We start from the raw sequence: 19,281 nt of genomic DNA, 5'->3' as shown, positions 1-19,281 counted from the left end.
TAGAAAAACATGTAATATGCATACCCAGAAGATAATTCTCAGATAAGAATACAACTCACCTAATAGACGAAGCGTGCTGAGACGGGTTCAGATGGGGAAACTGGAACGGGCCAAACGCGTAATCCTGAAAGAGAAGAAAAAAAACTGAATAAATCGACAAAATGATGCTCCTGATTATGACGACGAAAGTGTTTTTAGATTTTTCTTTACAGCCTCCCAGCGGGGATCGTTTTTACATTACCTTTCAGAATTTCAGAACAATCCATCAGTTAGTTTCGGAATTATAAATACATTCTTAAAAAAAATTAGTCTACAAATTACTGCATATTTAAAGGACAAAACTAAAATTCTTTTAATTATTTATTATCATAATGTATTGGTCCCTTAAAACTGACTGAGCATATTGGGAATTAAATCAATGGCTTTCCTAACACGCTATGAAATATTTAAAATAAAACAATTCTATCTCGAAAAGGAAGCAAAAACGAGCAAAATTGTATTAAATTTTTGTTTGAAAAATAGCAAAGAATTCATTCATTCATTCATCCATTCAGTGTTCTGCCCAAGGGCTGGTCTTTCACTGCAAACCCAGCTTTCTCTAGTCTTCCTTATTTTCTGCCTTCCTCTTTGTCTCCTCATATCCATATATCTTAATGTCGTCCATCACCTGATGCCTTCTTCTGCCCGAATTCTTTTTCCGTTCACCATTCCTTCCAGTGCATCCTTCAGTAGGCAGTTTCTTCTCAGCCAGTGACCCAACCAATTCCTTTTCCTCTTCCTGATCAGTTTCAGCATCATTCTTTCTTCACCCACTCTTTCCAACGCAGCTTCGTTTCTTATTCTGTCTGTCCATTTCACACGCTTCATTCTTCTCCATATCCACATCTCAAATATTTCTAGTCGTTTCTCTTCACTTCGTCGTAATGTCCATAATTCTGCTCCATACAATGCCACACTCCATACAAAACACTTCACTAGTCTCTTCCTTAGTTATTTTTCCAGAGGTCCGCAGACGTTGCTCCTTTTTCTGTTAAAAGCTTTCTTTGCCATTGCTATCCTCCTTTTGACTTCCTGGCAGCAGCTCATGTTACTGCTTATAGTACATCCCAAGTATTTGAAGCTGTCCACTTGCTCCTCTGCCTCATTAGGAATTCGCAACTTTACATTCTTTATTATTATTATTATTATTATTATTATTATTATTATTATTATTATCATCATCATCATCATCATCATTAACATTAATATAGTCTGAAAGTTAATCCGCGGTGTTTCTTGATAATTTTGACAAGTATTTTTAAAAGCGACAATGTCCATCGCACATCACACCACAGCACTGCTGCAAAGATCTCTACCCCCACCCCCAAGCAGGTCACTTATTGCAGACTCCTCTGTGATGGATCTTTTTATTTCGTCCTCGTTAAAGCCCAGGCACGTGCATTTCATAATTCTTCGAGTCGAGCCTTCTGGCTATTTCATTACACTAAAAGCACGCCATGCAGAGATGCCTCGTAAATTTTTAAAGATAATATGAGCCCCCCCCCCCTCCTTCTAAGAGGCGGGGTTACACTGCATAATCTTCATTTAATGTGTCGCAGTTGAAGACGTCGTCAATAGAAGAGCTCTGGTTAGATAAAAAGCATAAACATACACCCAATTAGATGCCCTAACACTTTCTCTGCTCTCATCGGGAATGATATGACATTCACTAATCCAATGCAATTCGGTGTATGACAAGCAGAGAAAGGTCTATATTTCAACAAACTATATATTACTAGAACTTCACATCATATCGTAAAAGCTGCCTATATATTTTTTTCTCTCCTCCTTCATCCAGGATTACGTTACCGTATTTCAAAACTGTGAGTTAAAATGCTTCTATTCGAAAATTAACCTCAAGGTGGAAGTGTATTGAAATTGTCATTTTCCATATTTTGGAAGTACAGGTTTCATTTTTGGTATCCTTATATACATGAATTTTCCAACATTTTACCTTGGTCAGTTAAATAAATAATTTATTTAGTTATTCAAATATATATATATATATATATAATATTTTATAGATATTTATTTATTTAATCATAGTCATCCTGCAAATAGCTTTTTATATGCCTCAATTTTTTTTATATTCTCATTTTCTGGTAATTAAAAATTATTTATTTATTTAATTACTTATTTACCCATCTATGTATTTATTTATTTAATCTATTTATTCATTTATTTCCTATCTATTTAATTATTTGCTGTAATTTATTTAAGTATAAATATGGGAAATGCCTGTTATTATTCGGTTGAGAAGCTTTTATCATCTAGTCTGCTGTCAAAAAATCTGAAAGTTGGAATTTATAAAACAGTTATATTACCGGTTGTTCTTTATGGTTGTGAAACTTGAACTTTCACTTTGAGAGAGGAACAGAGATTAAGGGTGTTTGAGAATAAAGTTCTTAGGAAAATATTTGGGGCTAAGAGGGATGAAGTTGCAGGAGAATGGAGAAAGTTACACAACGCAGAACTTCAGGCATTATATTCTTCACCTGACGTAATTAGGGACATTAAATCCAGACGTTTGAGATGGGCAGGGCATGTAGCACGTAAGGGCGAATCCAGAAATGCATATAGAGTGTTAGTTGGGAGGCCGGAGGGAAAAAGACCTTTGGGGAGGCCGAGACGTAGATGGGAGGATAATATTAAAATGGATTTGAGGGAGATGGGATATGATGATAGAGAATGGATTAATCTTGCACAGGATAGGGACCGATGGCGGGCTTATGTGAGGGCGGCAATGAACCTTCGGGTTCCTTAAAAGCCATTTGTAAGTAAGTAAGTATTTTATTTATATATTTATTTATCAACAGTAATCTCACTAGAGGTTTTGATTTATCTCGATTCTAGAGAAAATCAAATCTCGAGTTGGATTTAATTGACTATTACACGATTAGAAGAAGTAATACAATAAAATACTGACTCACTAAAGTTCTATTTCACTAATGTTAGCTTCACCAAAACGTTTGAATGAAGTCGCCATTTTAAGTTGACTATCTATAATGTATTATAATGTATTCAATTAGAATTAGAGTCTGGCTGGGCGGAAGAGAAGGCCTACTGGCCTCAGCTCTGCCAGATTAAATAAATAAATTATTATTATTAAATTATTAAATTATTATAAGGGAAACAAATGACGATCGCAAAGCATGTTTTTAGTACCGTAAAGAATTTGCAGTTTGAAATGTTGGTAAACAAAGAAACAAGTGGTAGGGAAGTGATAAAAAGAAACAAATGCCAGTAAAGTGATAAAATTGTAGCGACAAACAGCCATGATTGGTTGAAACACGTCCTTGCGTCAGCTATTATACAGGTCATGTTTAGTTTAAATTAGTTTTAAATGAAATGTTACAATTCAGAAAACAATAAATTATTCAGTCAAAATACATGTGTCTTCCTTGTGAATTATAAAGATTTACTTTGCACTTCGTTCCTTTTTCTGTCTGTTTACAGGTCAAGTGTTATGAATTAGTACAGTACGCAACGAGCCTATAATGGTAGTAATTAAGACGCGAGTATGTTTGTTTATGAAACGAGCGCAAGCAAGTTTCATAATTTTCATACGAGCGTCTTAATTACCATTATATGCAAGTTTCATACGACTTTTTATGCTCGACCATATTTCTAACTTGAAATTATTCATAAGTAATCATGTTATGGTTATCTAAGTGAAGAGCGGAACTGACCTTCTAAATTGTGAGATGTGCGCAGACACGAAAGTATTGATTTTTTTCCGAGGGACGAATGTCATTGACCTTGATATAATCTAGAGAATAACATGAACATTAATATTGATATAACCTGGAAATTGATTTAGAATTGAAAAACGAGATGACAAATTGAATTTATTTGAATATTATTTACAATTAACGCTAATTATTATAGTAACAGAACATAACCTTCTGCGACAGTATTGGATTTCCAGCCTCCGTGACGTTTCGCTAGTTGTCTTTCGATTGCATATCCGAGAATAATCGATACTTGCGCTTTTATAATGGTACAATGGTGATTTCTCATTGACTGAACAACTGAAGTATAATGAATAGGTGTACTTTAATGAGGTGCATTAAAGGGCTACTACCAGGTGTATAATTACTACATTTCGGCATGGTCGAGCATAAAATATAATAACGTAGATATGTTCAAGAAGTAAATTAGGTGTAAAGTAAACATCAGGCGCTGCCAGAAGTGGACAGACAAATTCATGCTAAAGGCAGTCGGTTATTTTTTGTGTCTAAGGCTGCATGTAGTCCCTCGCCCACAATCAGGGAAGGACGTAAAGTACAAAACAGAGGAGCATCATTCTGTTACTTGACTGGAAGTCCTGTAGTGCGTGGGTTGCTTCCTTTCTGCAGAATGATCCCAATTAGTGGTCAAAGCCCGGACTCAGGTTTCACTCCAATCAATCCCACGCAGAGCTGTCACATAGGCAGCCAATTAATTTCTTACATCACAGCTCGTTGTTGTGAGGCCTGCATCTCTGGACTGTGTCAAGGGAATTCCGCATCCGATGTGCTGTATTTCGCTGCGTCGACGCCTGGGTCCGATGGCAAGCCTGGGAAAGAACGGCACGGCTGATACATCTCACTGCACATGTGCTATCACGTAATTCTGCCCCCAGCACTACCGGGAAGTGTACGTGAAGATCAGCTCTGCTGAGGGCACAGTGGCGACAACAAGACAATGCGCAATACGATGATCGATGATAATTAAGATTACAATGATTGACGACAGTGACGAGAACACCAGCGATGATCAAACATGACAATAACAACATTGTTGTTTAGTCAACTACCGAAAACACTTTGGAACTTCATAAGTAACACCAATATGGTATCACTTATGAGTAGACTTCGTTGAATTGCCACACGCAGCATGCTATCAGGTTGCCGATGTACGGTAGTATAGAGGAGGTGAGCGACCGCCCGGTCTCGTAGTATAAGCAGTTCATGTTAAGAGATGTGACCGGTCCAAATAGATAGAGCAGCTACAGCTAATGTATACCTAAGTAAGCACTTGTTTTTTGCATTACTGTGGTTGGAATAGTCAAAGCTTAACATATTTTCTTCAGTGCAAACAAGAATTCAATCAATCAAACATACTACAATGAGAGTGTTGCTGTTCCAAACAATTGCCCCTGGAATACCCTTACCCCCGCAGCCAGTCTTGACCCGTTGGGGAACGTGGTTGGATGCTGTTAATTATTATGCAGAACATTACGGCAAAATAATGGAGGTAATTGATGCATTGGATAGGACAGACAGTTCCGCTGTTGCAGCTATAAAATCATAGCCTTGTGAACCGCTATTGGAAGATATTCTGTTCATTGATTCTAATTTTAAAATCGTGTCCAAAAGCATCATCCTGTTAGAATCGTTTAAACTACAACTCTCAGAAGCCCTTAATATAGTGGATAAAGTATCACAAACCGTTATCCAAAATAACAATTCACTAATTTCAGAAAAAGTGAAATGTAAGTTGAGAAACATTATTGCTAAAAATTGTGCCTATTCACAACTTCGTATTATAAATGATGTACTATTGGGTCACGACAAGACATCTGAAGTAGTGACTTTCCGTTCTTCAAATATGTACGTATTACATCGTGTGATGTCGAACGTACATTTTCCCAATATAAAAACTGTTTAAGTGACCATCGGAGGAGGTTACTTTGCAGTCGCTCAAAATGTACGTAACTCTTCACTGCAATGCACATATTCAAGGATGATGTATCTTACATAAAATTTTAAGAATTAATATATCTCACTATAAAATAATTGTGTATTTACATGTTTATACATTTCCTACTTCAATGATCATTCATTATATTTCTTGAATGCAGGATACAGGTTTTATTGTAACCGCAGTATACTGCTCAGTGTTTACATTAGAGGCATAATCTATCCTTTGCACGCCTCCTCTCTCATACAGTCTATACCGCGTGCGCAGTAAACCTTGCGATTCTCGTGGCAATTCCACGAAGTCTACTTATGAGACAACTAAACTATAAGGCAATGTGGTCAGTATTGCGAATACCATAAATTGTATCCCCGTCAATCTATCACCTGGAAATCCGTCAGAATACGTCAAAATTAATAAAGATAAGTAAGACCCGCTCAATAGATCTACATACAAACAAAAGTAAATATTAACGCAACTTCCTTAACAACTTGATTAAAATAATAATTCATCCACGCCATCTGCCTCTAGTTCTGCAGTTGATGTGCTTTGTTGGTCTACGCTGTCCCAAAAATTAAACAATTACAAATGACAGTAGCTAAAAAAAGTCAAAGGACGATGTAAATCGTAATTTCCGCCAGAAAATCCGTCACCCGTCAAAGTCATTCTTCTCCCGTCCGCTACATTGAAATTCCGTCACTTCTGACGGAATTTCCGTCCAGTTGACAACACTGATTATGTGGTAGGGTGGCCAGTTCCTTTCCCCCTCCACTGCATATATCGTTGATAGTGTTGCCAACTGAAAGGCCGGGAAATCGCCAAACAGTAGTTGAAAAGTCGACAGATTTCTTATTATCAATAAATAAAGTATTTTTTTTTTGTCGCTAGAGGGTGTTGAAGAAGTCTCTAAATCCCAATTTAAGCAATAGAAAAGGTACAAGAAATTGTCGCCGAAAAAAATAAAAAAAATCACTAGATTTAGCGACAAAAACGCTAAATTGGCAACACTGCAGTTCACTAATCAGACATTCGTTCTTACTCTGACACATAGTGAGATCCTAGATCGTATATGTAACAGATATGTCGGGGTTATAGGCTTTGAGGTTAACAACTTTTGTCAGGTTTACTACGCTGCCATCTACTGGGTGTTCCGTGCAAAATGTGTCATGGCTCGCTGTATGCCGTCATGTGGCTAGCCGATGAGCCTAGAGAATTCAATCTTCCTACACTTCCGCAGAGGTGTATAACCTGTGAGGCAGAGAAGTTGCCTAGCAAGTACGGCGTTCATTCTGAAGAGTACGTACCGATAAGTACGGTAACGCCGGTAGTGGTAGGAATGTGAACTGTTTGGAAATACGTACTGTCGGGATATGGGGAGAGGGTTAAGACGATTACTTACGTATTTGTTGACATTAACTTCGACGGACAACATGGACACGGAGCATTTGATTTGTGTTGTGGAATGTTACCGTACGCAACCGATGATAACAAATACCCTGCGTACGACTTGCCGGCGCAAAACACAGTTCGAAAGAGGTTATGGTAGCACACAGACCGTACAGACCGCCATCTGTTGCTACGACGTTCAAGTTATACCGTACACGTTCTCAAGTTCAGATTGAAGAACGCCTTAAATAATAAGCAACTTCTTTAACATATAACCTGAAACTCGCTTCAAATCGGTGACCCAACAACAGTGACGTCATGACACACTTTGAAATGAACTCCCAGTAGTTGTTACATAAGGAGTCACGTCATAATAACCATTTGAATTGCATTAGAGACTGTGCTGTCATCTCGTGTTCGTTTACGGCGGACGGGTGGCGATCCTGGCGGTTGTTCTCTTCAAAGTGCTGCCGAATTTAACGTAGCGAGGAGTTATCTGTTACATATACATACTAGGTTCAAAAAGTTCCCGGAATTTGTTAGCATCATAGAAACAACGTACCTTAAACACTATTCTACAGAATTCCCTTCAAAATAGTTGCCTTCCGCAACAACACACTTTTGCCAACGCGTGTAGAGTTCCTGGAAGCAGGCCTGGAAGCCATTTTGTGAAACCCGTCTTAGTGCTCTCGTCGCGTTTGCGATAACCTCTTCAGCATTGAATCTCCGTCCTTTCAGATGACTTTTCAGACGGGGAAACAGAAAGTAATCAGGTGGTGAGAGATCAGGAGAGTATGGTGGGTGATCCAAAGCAGTTATGTTGTGCCTGGCAAGAAAATTCTTTACAATAATTGCGCGATGAGCAGGTGCATTGTCATGCATAAGGAACCAGTTGTTTTCTACCCACTTTTCTGGACGTTTCCTTCTCACTGCGTCCCAGAGGCGACGGAGGGTTTCTACGTACAATTCTTTCGTTACAGTACGACCTTCTGGAATGAACTCATGGTGCATGAGACCCTGAGAGTCGAAGAAAACTTCCAAAATAACTTTGCTTTAAGTGTGCTTAAATGCGACAGGCTCATGTCAGTAGATTTACTGGCATGTGAAAGAACTCCTGCGGGACAAAATTCCGGCACATCCGGCGATGCTGATATAACCTCTGCAGTTGCGAGCGTCGTTAAATAAAACATAACATTTAAAATAACTTTGCCTTTGGAAGTGTCCCTAGGAAATTTTTGCTTCCGAGGAGATGTTTTCGATTTCCACTCAGATGACTGTCGTTTAGGGACTGGGTCGTACAAGTATCACCAGTTTCATTTTGTTTAAGAAATCACCATCTTCATCAGCCATACTGATCATGTCCCCAGCAAAACACAGAACTTGATGTTTGTACTTTGCTCTGTGGACATAATTACAAAATGCGACGAACAAACAAAACACTATGATAAACAAATGCCTACAACTCAAAACCAATAATTGCCATTATCAACAAACTTTAAGGAAATGACATCATGAATGTTACCAACAAAACAAATGTATAATATCCCTTGTTATATATTAATACGAAAAATGGTAGTAAAATTCCGGGAACTTTTTGAACCTAGTAGTATGATCTAGGGTGAGATGTAAACCTACTGCCTGATAATAGCTATACACTGGCGTTCAAAGGACTAGCCCCTACTAGTCCATAGTGTTCGATTATTTGTTCGTGTAAGTTTCTCTTCTTTAGTTAATACGTCTACAGATAAATGGCGAAGATAACAGTCAGTGTCGCCAATATTACAAAAATACACACGCATTATTGAATTCAACATTTCATCCCCCTGTAATGACTGTAAAAGCATTGGGTTCAACGGGAAAGCGCTGATATTAATAATTCTGAGGCCTATTTCGTTTATATGACGTCATTCCATTTTCGGCCAATAAAGTTTACTTATTTTATTTATTTATTTAAATTTAAATATACAGAATAAAAAATATGATTACAAACAAACAAGAGAAATAGAAATAAAATAATACAAACAATATAAAATAGGAGATACAGTAGTATTAACAAAATTTGAGACCGAATGAGCAACGCTCGTGTTCGATCGCAGTTCAGATATAATATTAATAGGCCTATAAGAGAATATAAAATAAAATAAAATAAAATAGGAAACAGAATTAAAATTACAGTTACAGAAATTATATAATACAATATTAATATAAGAGAAATATAGAAAATAAAAAATAATAATAATAAAAATAAATAAGTAAAATAAAATAGGAACTAAAATTTAAATTACAGCGACAATGGAATTATATAATATAATATTAACACTAGAGAAGAATAATATAGCACGTGAAAAGTAGGACTAATATATATTTCAAAATTATAGAATACAAATATAATATAGGTTGATTAATTCATACACACAGGCTATAAATTTATTTAATCAAATTGAAGATATTAACACGTTTCTAATTTTGTTGTTATATGTTAGTGGGTTACATGTTAGAAGTTCTGGATGTAATTTAGTTAAAGCATTGTACAACGGAGGGCCAAAATTAATGCTATGCTTTAGACCAGCAGATGTGAGACATTTAGGTTCTACCAATGCTAAATTAATAGTGTAATGAAATTTTGAATTCCAACCAATCACAGCCATACGTTGCGATAATTTCTGCAGCTCCGTTTATCACTATCAATTTATCGCATGGTCGTTCTTTTGTTTAGTCAGTGTCGCCAACTGTTCCCACGTAAATCGATGAGCATGAATCCATTGTACTAAATAAAGTGCGAAATCCTACTTCCACATCTACATCTTCATCTTCTAATTCCATGTCCATTGTATCTAAAGAAAATGACACTCCTTCATAACAATTGTTCATTTTATTAATGTATTAATCAGGTTATTTATAATTATATTATACTTACTTACTGGCTTTTAAGGAACCCGCAGGTTCATTGCCGCCCTCACATAAGCCCGCCATTGATCCCTATCCTGTGCAAGATCAATCCAGTCTCTACCATCATATCCCACCTCCCTCAAATCCATTTTAATATTATCTTCCCATCTACGTCTCGGCCTCCCCAGAGGTCTTTTTCCCGCCGGCCTCCCAACTAACACTCTATATGCATTTCTGAATTCGCCCATACGTGCTACATGCCCTGTCCATCTCAAACGCCTGGATTTAATGTTCCTAATTATGTCAGGTGAAGAATACAATGCGTGCAGCTCTGCGTTGTGTAATTTTCTCCATTCTCCTGTAACTTCATCCCTCTTAGCCCCAAATATTTTCCTAAGCACCTTATTCTCAAACACCCTTAACCTATGTTCCTCTCTCAAAGTGAGAGTCTAAGTTTCACAACCATACAGAACAACCGGTAATATAACTGTTTTATAAATTCTAACTTTCAGATTTTTTGACAGCAGACTGGATGACAAAAGCTTCTCAACCGAATAATAACAGGCATTTTCCCATATTTATTCTGCGTTTAATTTCCTCCCGAGTATCATTTATATTTGTTACTGTTTCTCGAAGATATTTGAACTTCTCCACCTCTTCAAAAGATAAATTTCCAATTTTTACATTTCCATTTCGTACAATATTCCCGTCACGAGACATACCGAGAAACATCTGCTGTATAAAAAGATACAAGATAAGCAAATTTTTTCAGCCTACCCTTTACACCTTAGCTTCACCACTGGATGCTAATAGGCGAGAGGAGTTAAGAGGATGTGTATTTAATCATTATACATAATGTGGAAAAACAAACCAGGTATAAGTGAAAGCGGGAGTCGAACCCACCAAATCGAGCGCGACCTTGGAGAATGAGTCGAGCTCGCTATCTCCTAGCTACGCTGGTCTTATTTCGTGATATCAGTCCTTACCCTTGTTTTATACACGCCTAATCAGTGTTCAATGTTATTTCGTGAATGCTGCTATAGTTTGCGTGTAATGAGGCATTAAATTTCCCTGGAACGTCACAAATTCCCACGATGTGGTTCGAACGACACGACCTCTTGTAGCAGTATCGATTACTACAGCCTTCTCATAGTTACCGAGAGATGGCAGGCTGTTGAAAAACTGTACCATTGGCTCGCAATACAATGACATTGACACTTAATATGTGGCAAACAGCTCTGCAATCTCATCAACATCACGTCTGGGAATCTGATTCGTTAGACGCAAATCTGATCGTCACAATGAGTTGGAAGTCGTGACTGGAGGTTGAAAGATCGAGCCTTTTATGTGGAATTATCAATCTGTGTTTAAACCAGCGAAGTTCATACTGGTATAATAGAAGAGCTGAATAATAGAAAGTGAAATGTATACAGTTTGCAATATCCAATCAAGTCTCACAAACACGTGATTTCCCAACACACGAGGTTCAATAGCATATTATTATTCATTACAATTTCAAACAACTCACTGACGTCATATTAATGTCGGAATCGTTTCGACTATCAATTGCATTGTTGTCTCTAGACTAGGCTTCATAAAATTCATTCATTCATTCATATTTTTCTGCCCATAAGCAGGTCTTTCACTGTAAACCCTACATTCTCCAATCTTCGCTATTCTCAGTCTTCCCCTCTTCATATGATCCATATATCTTAATGTTGTCTATCATCTGATATCTTCTTCTGCCCCGAACTCTTCTCCCATTCACCATTCCTTCCAGTGCATCCTTCAGTAGGCAGTTTTTTTCTCAGGTAGTGACTGAGCCAATTCATTTTTCTCTTCCTGGTCAATTTCAGCATCATTCTTTTTTTCACCCACGCTTTCCAACACAGCTCCGTTTCTTATTCTCTCTATCCATTTCACACGCTCCATTCTTCACCGTCTCGAGAAATCAGGAAGCGATCCTGAAGTAGTTAACGAGAAGGCTCCGCCTTGATAAATTTAAATGCAAGGAGTATGAAGACAGAAATGAAAAGAAATATCAAACTTCTATTTCAAATCGCAAACATCATTATAATCCCAACTATGCTCACAATAACAATCACAAACAGCATAAACGTTTCACTCTATTGGAGAAATTCATGAATCTCCAGTCACTTTTTTCTTGTTATCTGCCGAATGTCCACATTTCCTCCCCATATAGCAATTTTCATTTCATTCAATGAACACAGAACCGGGATATAAGAACTTCTCCAGCGGAGATTTCATATACCATTTTATTTATTTGTTTATTTATTTATTTATTTATTTAATATGACAGGATTAAGGCCGTAAGGTGTTCTCTTCCATCCTACCAGATAGCACATAAAATACAAAAAAAAAAAAAAAAAAATACAAACACTGATGAAAATAATACACATTAAATTAACGCCCTATAGAGGGTCAACAGGGTCGAAAGAACACTATAGAGCTCTCATCTCCTCAAACGGTATCTAATGTGCAAGGTATTACATATACGTGTATATCAGATTGGTCATTCCCATGTTATGAAATGGCAACACAAAAAGAGGACCACCACCAGATCCTCCACTGTCGAACGGGTATTTTTTGGTAACGATCGCTAGATGAAAGTACAGTTGCAAGCTACTACTCCATGTAATTGCAAAAGAGTATGACGTGATTTCTTTTGCAATCGCCAGATGACAGCACAGCGAAATTGATTAAAGTAATTGTTTTGAAAGTCCATTAGGCTGCTCAGGGGTATTACTAAGACGCGAGAGAGGAGAAATCTAGTCAAGGAGTTACAATTTAGGCTTGGAGGTGTTTATGGTCGGTCTAGGCCCTTCATGGGCTGTAGCGCCAAGGATTATTATTATTTATTATTATTACAGATCCAGAAACAAAATTTGGGCATCTAATTTTACTGTTCCAGATACAACGCATTGCGCATGTGCAGTAAACATGAGCGCCTACACGTGGACAGTGTTGCGAAGCTTGTTGCCTACAAAGAGGAGGACTGCTACGTCATCAAGACTCGGCCTATTCTTTTATTCCGTATCTGTATTAATGAATTACAAATAAGCATTTTCGTTTTATTCACAATCTTTCTATTCCAAAGGATTGAATTTAGCATTCCAATTATGTTTTCCTTCTATTTCAGATGCACTTGTTCCATCGGCCTCTAATACTGATCCCAAATATTTGAATTTATTATCATAATTTCATTGTCAATTTTCAGTTTTTCATCAATATGAACTCTCAGTGCAAATATTCTGTTTTATTTAAACTAACATTCAGTCCACAAATGTTACATACCTCAATTGAATAAGGATACAATTAAAAAAAAATACTAAACAATGATAGGGAGGTAATGATATGGATAGAGAGAAATATGCAGAATAAAAATTAGCGAGCGAAAAGTAAAGAAAACCGAAAAGAAAGAAACAGAGACGAAATAAAAACAGATATGAAAACAAAGAAAAGTCAAAGCTGGATTACAAAGAAATGAGGAAATGAAAAGGGAAATGAAAAAAGAGAGAAAATGGATAGAAAGAGAAGGCAAAGGCAGGACACTACTTACAATTAAACATGACAAATAGAAAGAAGGAACATACAATGGATAGTTAAAGAGTAATAAGGAAAATGAAGATATAAAGATTGAAAGAATGTCGGAAGTCGGAAAAATGGATGAATAGCAAGGTGATGAAGAAGGGAGAGAACGGAGAAATAACAGCAAACCAGCAAATGGACAGAAATGAGGAGGAAAACGTAACAATAAAGCAGAGGGCTGTATGTACTCTGGCAGACGATACAAATGTTCCACATCACGTGCAGATCCATACATCGCGTCTCGGGTGACTCCATCCTTTGAGTCCTCGACAAAAGAGAAGAGTTCGCTGACCTCGAGAACTTAATTCGAGTAGTTTCGAATATACTCCTAATTGGCGTGGCTTGTCAGCGATTCTCTCTCTTTCACGGCATTTTCTCCCACTCGAAGCCGAGCGGTGAATGCTGGCTTTGTATCATTAGGTGCACCATACGATCCTCGAAACTGTCTAACTCCAAGCGATGCATCTTCCAAATATATCTGCTATAGTTATCAGAGTTTACTTTGTAACTTTGGTATTACTACGTGATCATAGATAACATCACAAGAGTTCTAATTTTGTGGTTCATTCGCGAGCGCGTGAATTATCCAAAGAAATGAGAACTCGTGTTACATTAGAATGATACTATTTCGCGAATAATCTATACTAATAATAAATCTGTAGCCGAAAGTTTTCTGGTAATTTTCGATTTTCCAAAAATAATTGGTCCTAACATATATAATTAACCACCCTGAAACCGACAATCGCTTTTTTGAAATTTTTGTTTGTATGTCTGTCTGTCTGTATGTTTGTTACCTTTTCACGCGATAATGACTGAACGGATTTCGATGAAAATTGGAATATAAATTAAGTTCGTTGTAACTTAGGTTATAGGCTATATGGCATTCAAAATACATTATTTAAAAGGGGGGTTATAAGGGGGCCTGAATTAAATATATCGAAATATCTCGCTTATTATTGATTTTTATGAAAAATGTTACATAACAAATATTTCTTTACAAATCATTTCCGATAAGTTTTATTCTTTGAAAAATTTTAATAGGACTGATATTTAATGAGATAAATGACTTTTAAAATTAAAATAACTGCCATCTAAGGCCGTATAATGAATTAAAAAACAAATGACTTCGTCTATAAGGGGCTTTGGACAGCAACAATCGAAAGCTATGAAAGATAGCCTACAGATAACGTTCCTGCGTTTCTATGAAGTAATATCTGAAGCTAAATTAACCGATTTGTATAATTAATTATTAATTCACCATTGGAAAGTGTAGTTTCTCTAGATGGACATAATCCTATAATGTTATCACAGTAACTTCTGAGTGAATCGAGGACAGGTAAGATTAAAATAGCTTCTTATGCACAGAAAACTTGATAGGCTATTCTGTATATTCGTTTCCTGTATTTCCTAAAATAATTTTTATGACCAAATGAGTGGTCTCTGGATCAAAATGATCGCATTTTAATTTATTAATTAAATTTAAATTAAGTAACATAATAAACGATTTATCCTTCTATCAAACACGAATGTTCCCTGGATCAAATGTCCTATTTTAATTATATAATTACTTTATATTTATTTCTAATGGGTGCAGCGGAGCGCACGGGTACGGCTAGTAAATAAATAAATAAATAAATAACAAAGACTACTGAACTTTATAGAATGAATAAATTATATAAACTGTTAACTTTGTTTCTATAGAAACCCAAGAAATGACATAGCTCTTATATCTTAAGAGTCATAACCCAGAGCCTAGATCATATATGTAACAGATAACTTCTCTCTACGTTAAAATCGGCAGCACTTTGAAGAGAACAACGCCAGGATCGCCACCCGTCCGCCGTAAACGAACACGAGATGGCAGCACAGTCGCTAATGCAATTCATATGGGTATTATGACGTGACTCCTTATGTACCAACTAGATGGCAGCGTAGTAAACCTGACAAAAGTTGTTAATCTCAAAGCCTATAACCCCGATATATCTGTTACATATATGATCTAGGCCCAGATGTAACAGAAATTATTTACGTGATAACATAGCAACCTACAAAAGCTGTAGAAACAACACGCAAAGCCCTCTAAAATCATTAATTATTTATAATCATTTACATTTTACATTACAAAAATTACATGTAATTTGACTCATGGTCTGTATTCTTTTCGATGAGTTAGAAGTACGTCAAAAGAAATATTTTCTTTGTGCTCACATTCTGCATAGCTATATTCTCTGTTATTTCTCATACCTTCATTTCACTTATGACTTAATTTTAAGGCAACATCCGGAATAACTAACACAAGCCTGAAAGAATGCCCACAAAACAAGCTGCAAATAAGGCCTTGTTTAGTGCGACAAAAAATCATTGCTTTCTTACTCGACAGTGGAAAAGTAATGAAATTATCGTTCAGGTCATTTTACATAAATTGCCGGAAAGCCCGCACCACAAAGTTGCGGCATTATACGGCAAAACATAGGAGGAAAAGCAGAGTAGAAAAATGGACCTTGATCGTTCTTCCACAGAACTCACTGGAGCTTGATCGTTCTTCTGAAGTACATGAAAACTTCAACGCTCATTTTCGAGGACCATGATCGTTTTGACGGAAAACTAGCTAGACCACATGATAGTACTCCCTTTTCACTATAAGATGGCATTATTAACTCAATTTCGATTTTTGAAGGACCTTGAACGTCTTTCCCGTGTACCCTTCAAATGTGATCGTTCAATATATTATGCAATACAAAATGTATTAAATAATTACGACAGTACAAGGTGTCATATGTTACGTGATTATTTTAACCCATTACTGCATAGCGTCCTAAAAATGGGACGTGCGTAAAATACTGATTTCTATGGAACTTTTTCTTGTTTAGTACAGTTGGAGGCATTGTTTAGAAGGTAAATTATTACATTGTATTATGGTGTTGCAGTGTTTGAATTCCGCGCGAACATTTGTTCATACCAGCTAATTTTTTACAAGATGGCAGGATAACAGTATTTTGTGACGCACCGCGTGTAAGTTCATTCTTAGTTATTCTGTAATGGTGGTACAGAAATCTGATTTTTATTTTCACATGATGAGTTGAATACTCCAGTTTTCATGTGGTATATAACAACAATAAAATTTTCTTATATGTTGCTAGGTACAAGGTGAAATAAAGTGCCGTCCTAAAAATAGGACGCCATGCAGTGTGCACTCCTGTGGTATTCTTTATAATATGTATATGGTTTCCATTACATTGTTTTATTTCCTGTCTAACCGTGAGTGAAATTCTGGGGTTAATGGAAAATCAAAATAATAATAATGAGAGTCTAATATATGTGACCCCTCCAGAAGAGTTCCATGATACAAATAAATACAGTGATAAATCGGATGACGAGCATGAGGCTTATTTGAATAATCTTGGCGGTAAAATGGTACTTAGTAAAGCGGAATTACAAAAAAAAAAAAAAAAAAAAAAATGTAATGATGATAATGAAGATGATATTGTTGATGAAAGTATGCCAGAGTCTTCTAACATAAAAGCTGCAACAAATGATTTTGAAAGTACATTAGACAAAAATGGAGCTGAGGTTTCTCGCACAAGTTATTGCCGTCCGAAAAGAAGGAAGCTAATATATGAACATTTCCAAGCCAGGGAAGGTAATTCCAGGTAGAAGGCCATCGTACTACTACAACTACAAGTATATTTTATACGTGATTTACTTCGCCGAACAGTATGTGAATAGTACGCGAAAGAGATATCGCCAACAGCAACACCGTCCTTAGCAACTTAAATAATGACATTATTCACAGCAGTGCTTAAAAGTTTTCTAACTTACAGCAGTGAATTAAATGTTTTTAAATCACTCTACATGACAACCAACATATTAGCAATAATAAAATGAATATATATGAACTTCTTCGCCAACAACACAGTACAAAGAAAAGCCCTACAATTTAAAATTAAATTTACATACCAGTAATGAATAAAATATTGTATAGCATACTAGAGTAAACAGATTTTATGCGTTCGTGGAAATTATCACCCAAGGCGAAGCTGATAAAATCTAACTTTACTCTTTTGTACTATAAATTCTATGACTATTCAATGATCACAGTTTCAGAAAATTTTACCAGCGCAACATTCTTAATTAAGTATACAATTCTGGAACTTCAATAACATGAGAATTTAACACTTATTATAGAAGTCTGCATTTTTTTGTTTATTTAGGCAAAACATGTTAGTGAAAATATAAATATAAGTGTTTTTAAAACAAGTTTGTTCATTTTTATACCAATTTTGTTTTAGTAATTATAAATTAAGATATATTTACAAAGATAATATAGTCTTTCTGAAAATCGCGGTTTCACGGAACACAGTTTGAAAAACGTTCGCAAATCACAATGACTTCAAGAATTGGCAACTCGGCTAAGGGTTTATCCCTTGCGCGTGCCTGCAGTTAACTGGTGAAGGGGATGAGGGAAGGTCGTCATGTTTTCGTGCGAAGTATACTATTATTACTACTACAACCACCAACGTACCGCGCCGTGGCATTGTGGTCTAAGACATCCTGCCTCGGATTCGCGTTACGGAATGCGCGCTGGTTCGAGTCCTCATGGGGTAAGAAATTTTCTCATGAAATTTCGGCCAGTGTATGGGACCGGTGCCCACCCAGCAGCATCATGCATTTGTGGAGCTACGATAGGTAGCGAAAATCTGGTTTCGGAAACCAGCTATAACGGCTAGGGGGAAATCATCGTGCTAACCATTCTGGTTGGATGATTGTCCACCCCTATTTCGGCATGTGGACGTGAGACCAGCAGCAGGCTGGTCGGTATTGGCCCTTCATGGGCTGTAGAGCGACGAATTTTTTTTACAATCACCACCATCAGCACCAGCGCTAGCAGCAGCAATAGCAGCACCATCACTAGCAGCAACAGCAGCACCAGCGTCGGCAGTACCGATGTTAGCAACAGCGGTAACAATAGAGTGGTGGTCCATCTTCGCTTATTTTCTTGATGTTGCCGTAGTAAATGCTTGGTTTCTGTACAGAAAAATGAAGCCTCAAAACTCTTCAGAACCGCTCCTCAACTTTTGCCGTCTCCTGGCTTTTACAGTACTGAAAAGGCATGGGGTGAGTTCCCACCAAGGAAAAATTGTTCCCATTCCATCAGGAGACATAAGATTTGATGGTCAACACCACTGACCAGTTGAAAATGAAACTATGCGAAGGTGTGCTAATTTTACAGAGAAAGCAAAGTCCATCTGCAGCAAGTGTCAAATTGGACTCCACCCTAAATGTTTCTACCCTTACCACACAAAATACAGTAGTGTTGTGCAATGCATAGGCTTGTGTGAGAAGGGCAGTTGAACCACTGATTCTAATATGTGTATGTATTTGCTACATAATAAATAGACCCTACCTAAATACTATTGGAACTAAAAGAGGGGTTATTCTATTCAGCTACTGTCACTGACCATTATGCATAGCGTCCTATTTATGGGACGATCCTTAATTTTTATCCCAGGAAGTAAATAAAGATAAAAATGGTAAGAAAGCATTCTTAAGTCACAAACTAGCAAACTTAAACTCAGAAACGCATTTTTCAAGTCATTAATAACTTTATGCAGTAATGGGTTAAGGAGGATTAGGGGTAAAATGTTGGTAATTTTCAGTCAAAAATCGCATTTTCGT

General features: G+C 36.8%; 1 protein-coding gene across 1 annotated transcript in view; it reads right to left on the bottom strand.

The window, feature by feature from the left end:
• Positions 1-19,281, bottom strand: part of LOC138696965 (pleckstrin homology-like domain family B member 1) — a 733,810-nt gene that overhangs the window by 344,746 nt on the left and 369,783 nt on the right. Inside the window, exon 3 of the mRNA XM_069822500.1 lies at positions 60-124. The gene's annotated coding sequence lies outside the window, so the exon portion shown is untranslated. The remainder of the gene's footprint in view (positions 1-59; positions 125-19,281) is intronic.

This window comes from Periplaneta americana, chromosome 3, assembly GCF_040183065.1.
Source record: "Periplaneta americana isolate PAMFEO1 chromosome 3, P.americana_PAMFEO1_priV1, whole genome shotgun sequence".
Lineage (NCBI taxonomy): Eukaryota > Metazoa > Arthropoda > Insecta > Blattodea > Blattidae > Periplaneta > Periplaneta americana.
Note: the sequence above shows the minus strand (reverse complement) of the source record. Positions and strands in the feature narration are given on the sequence as shown.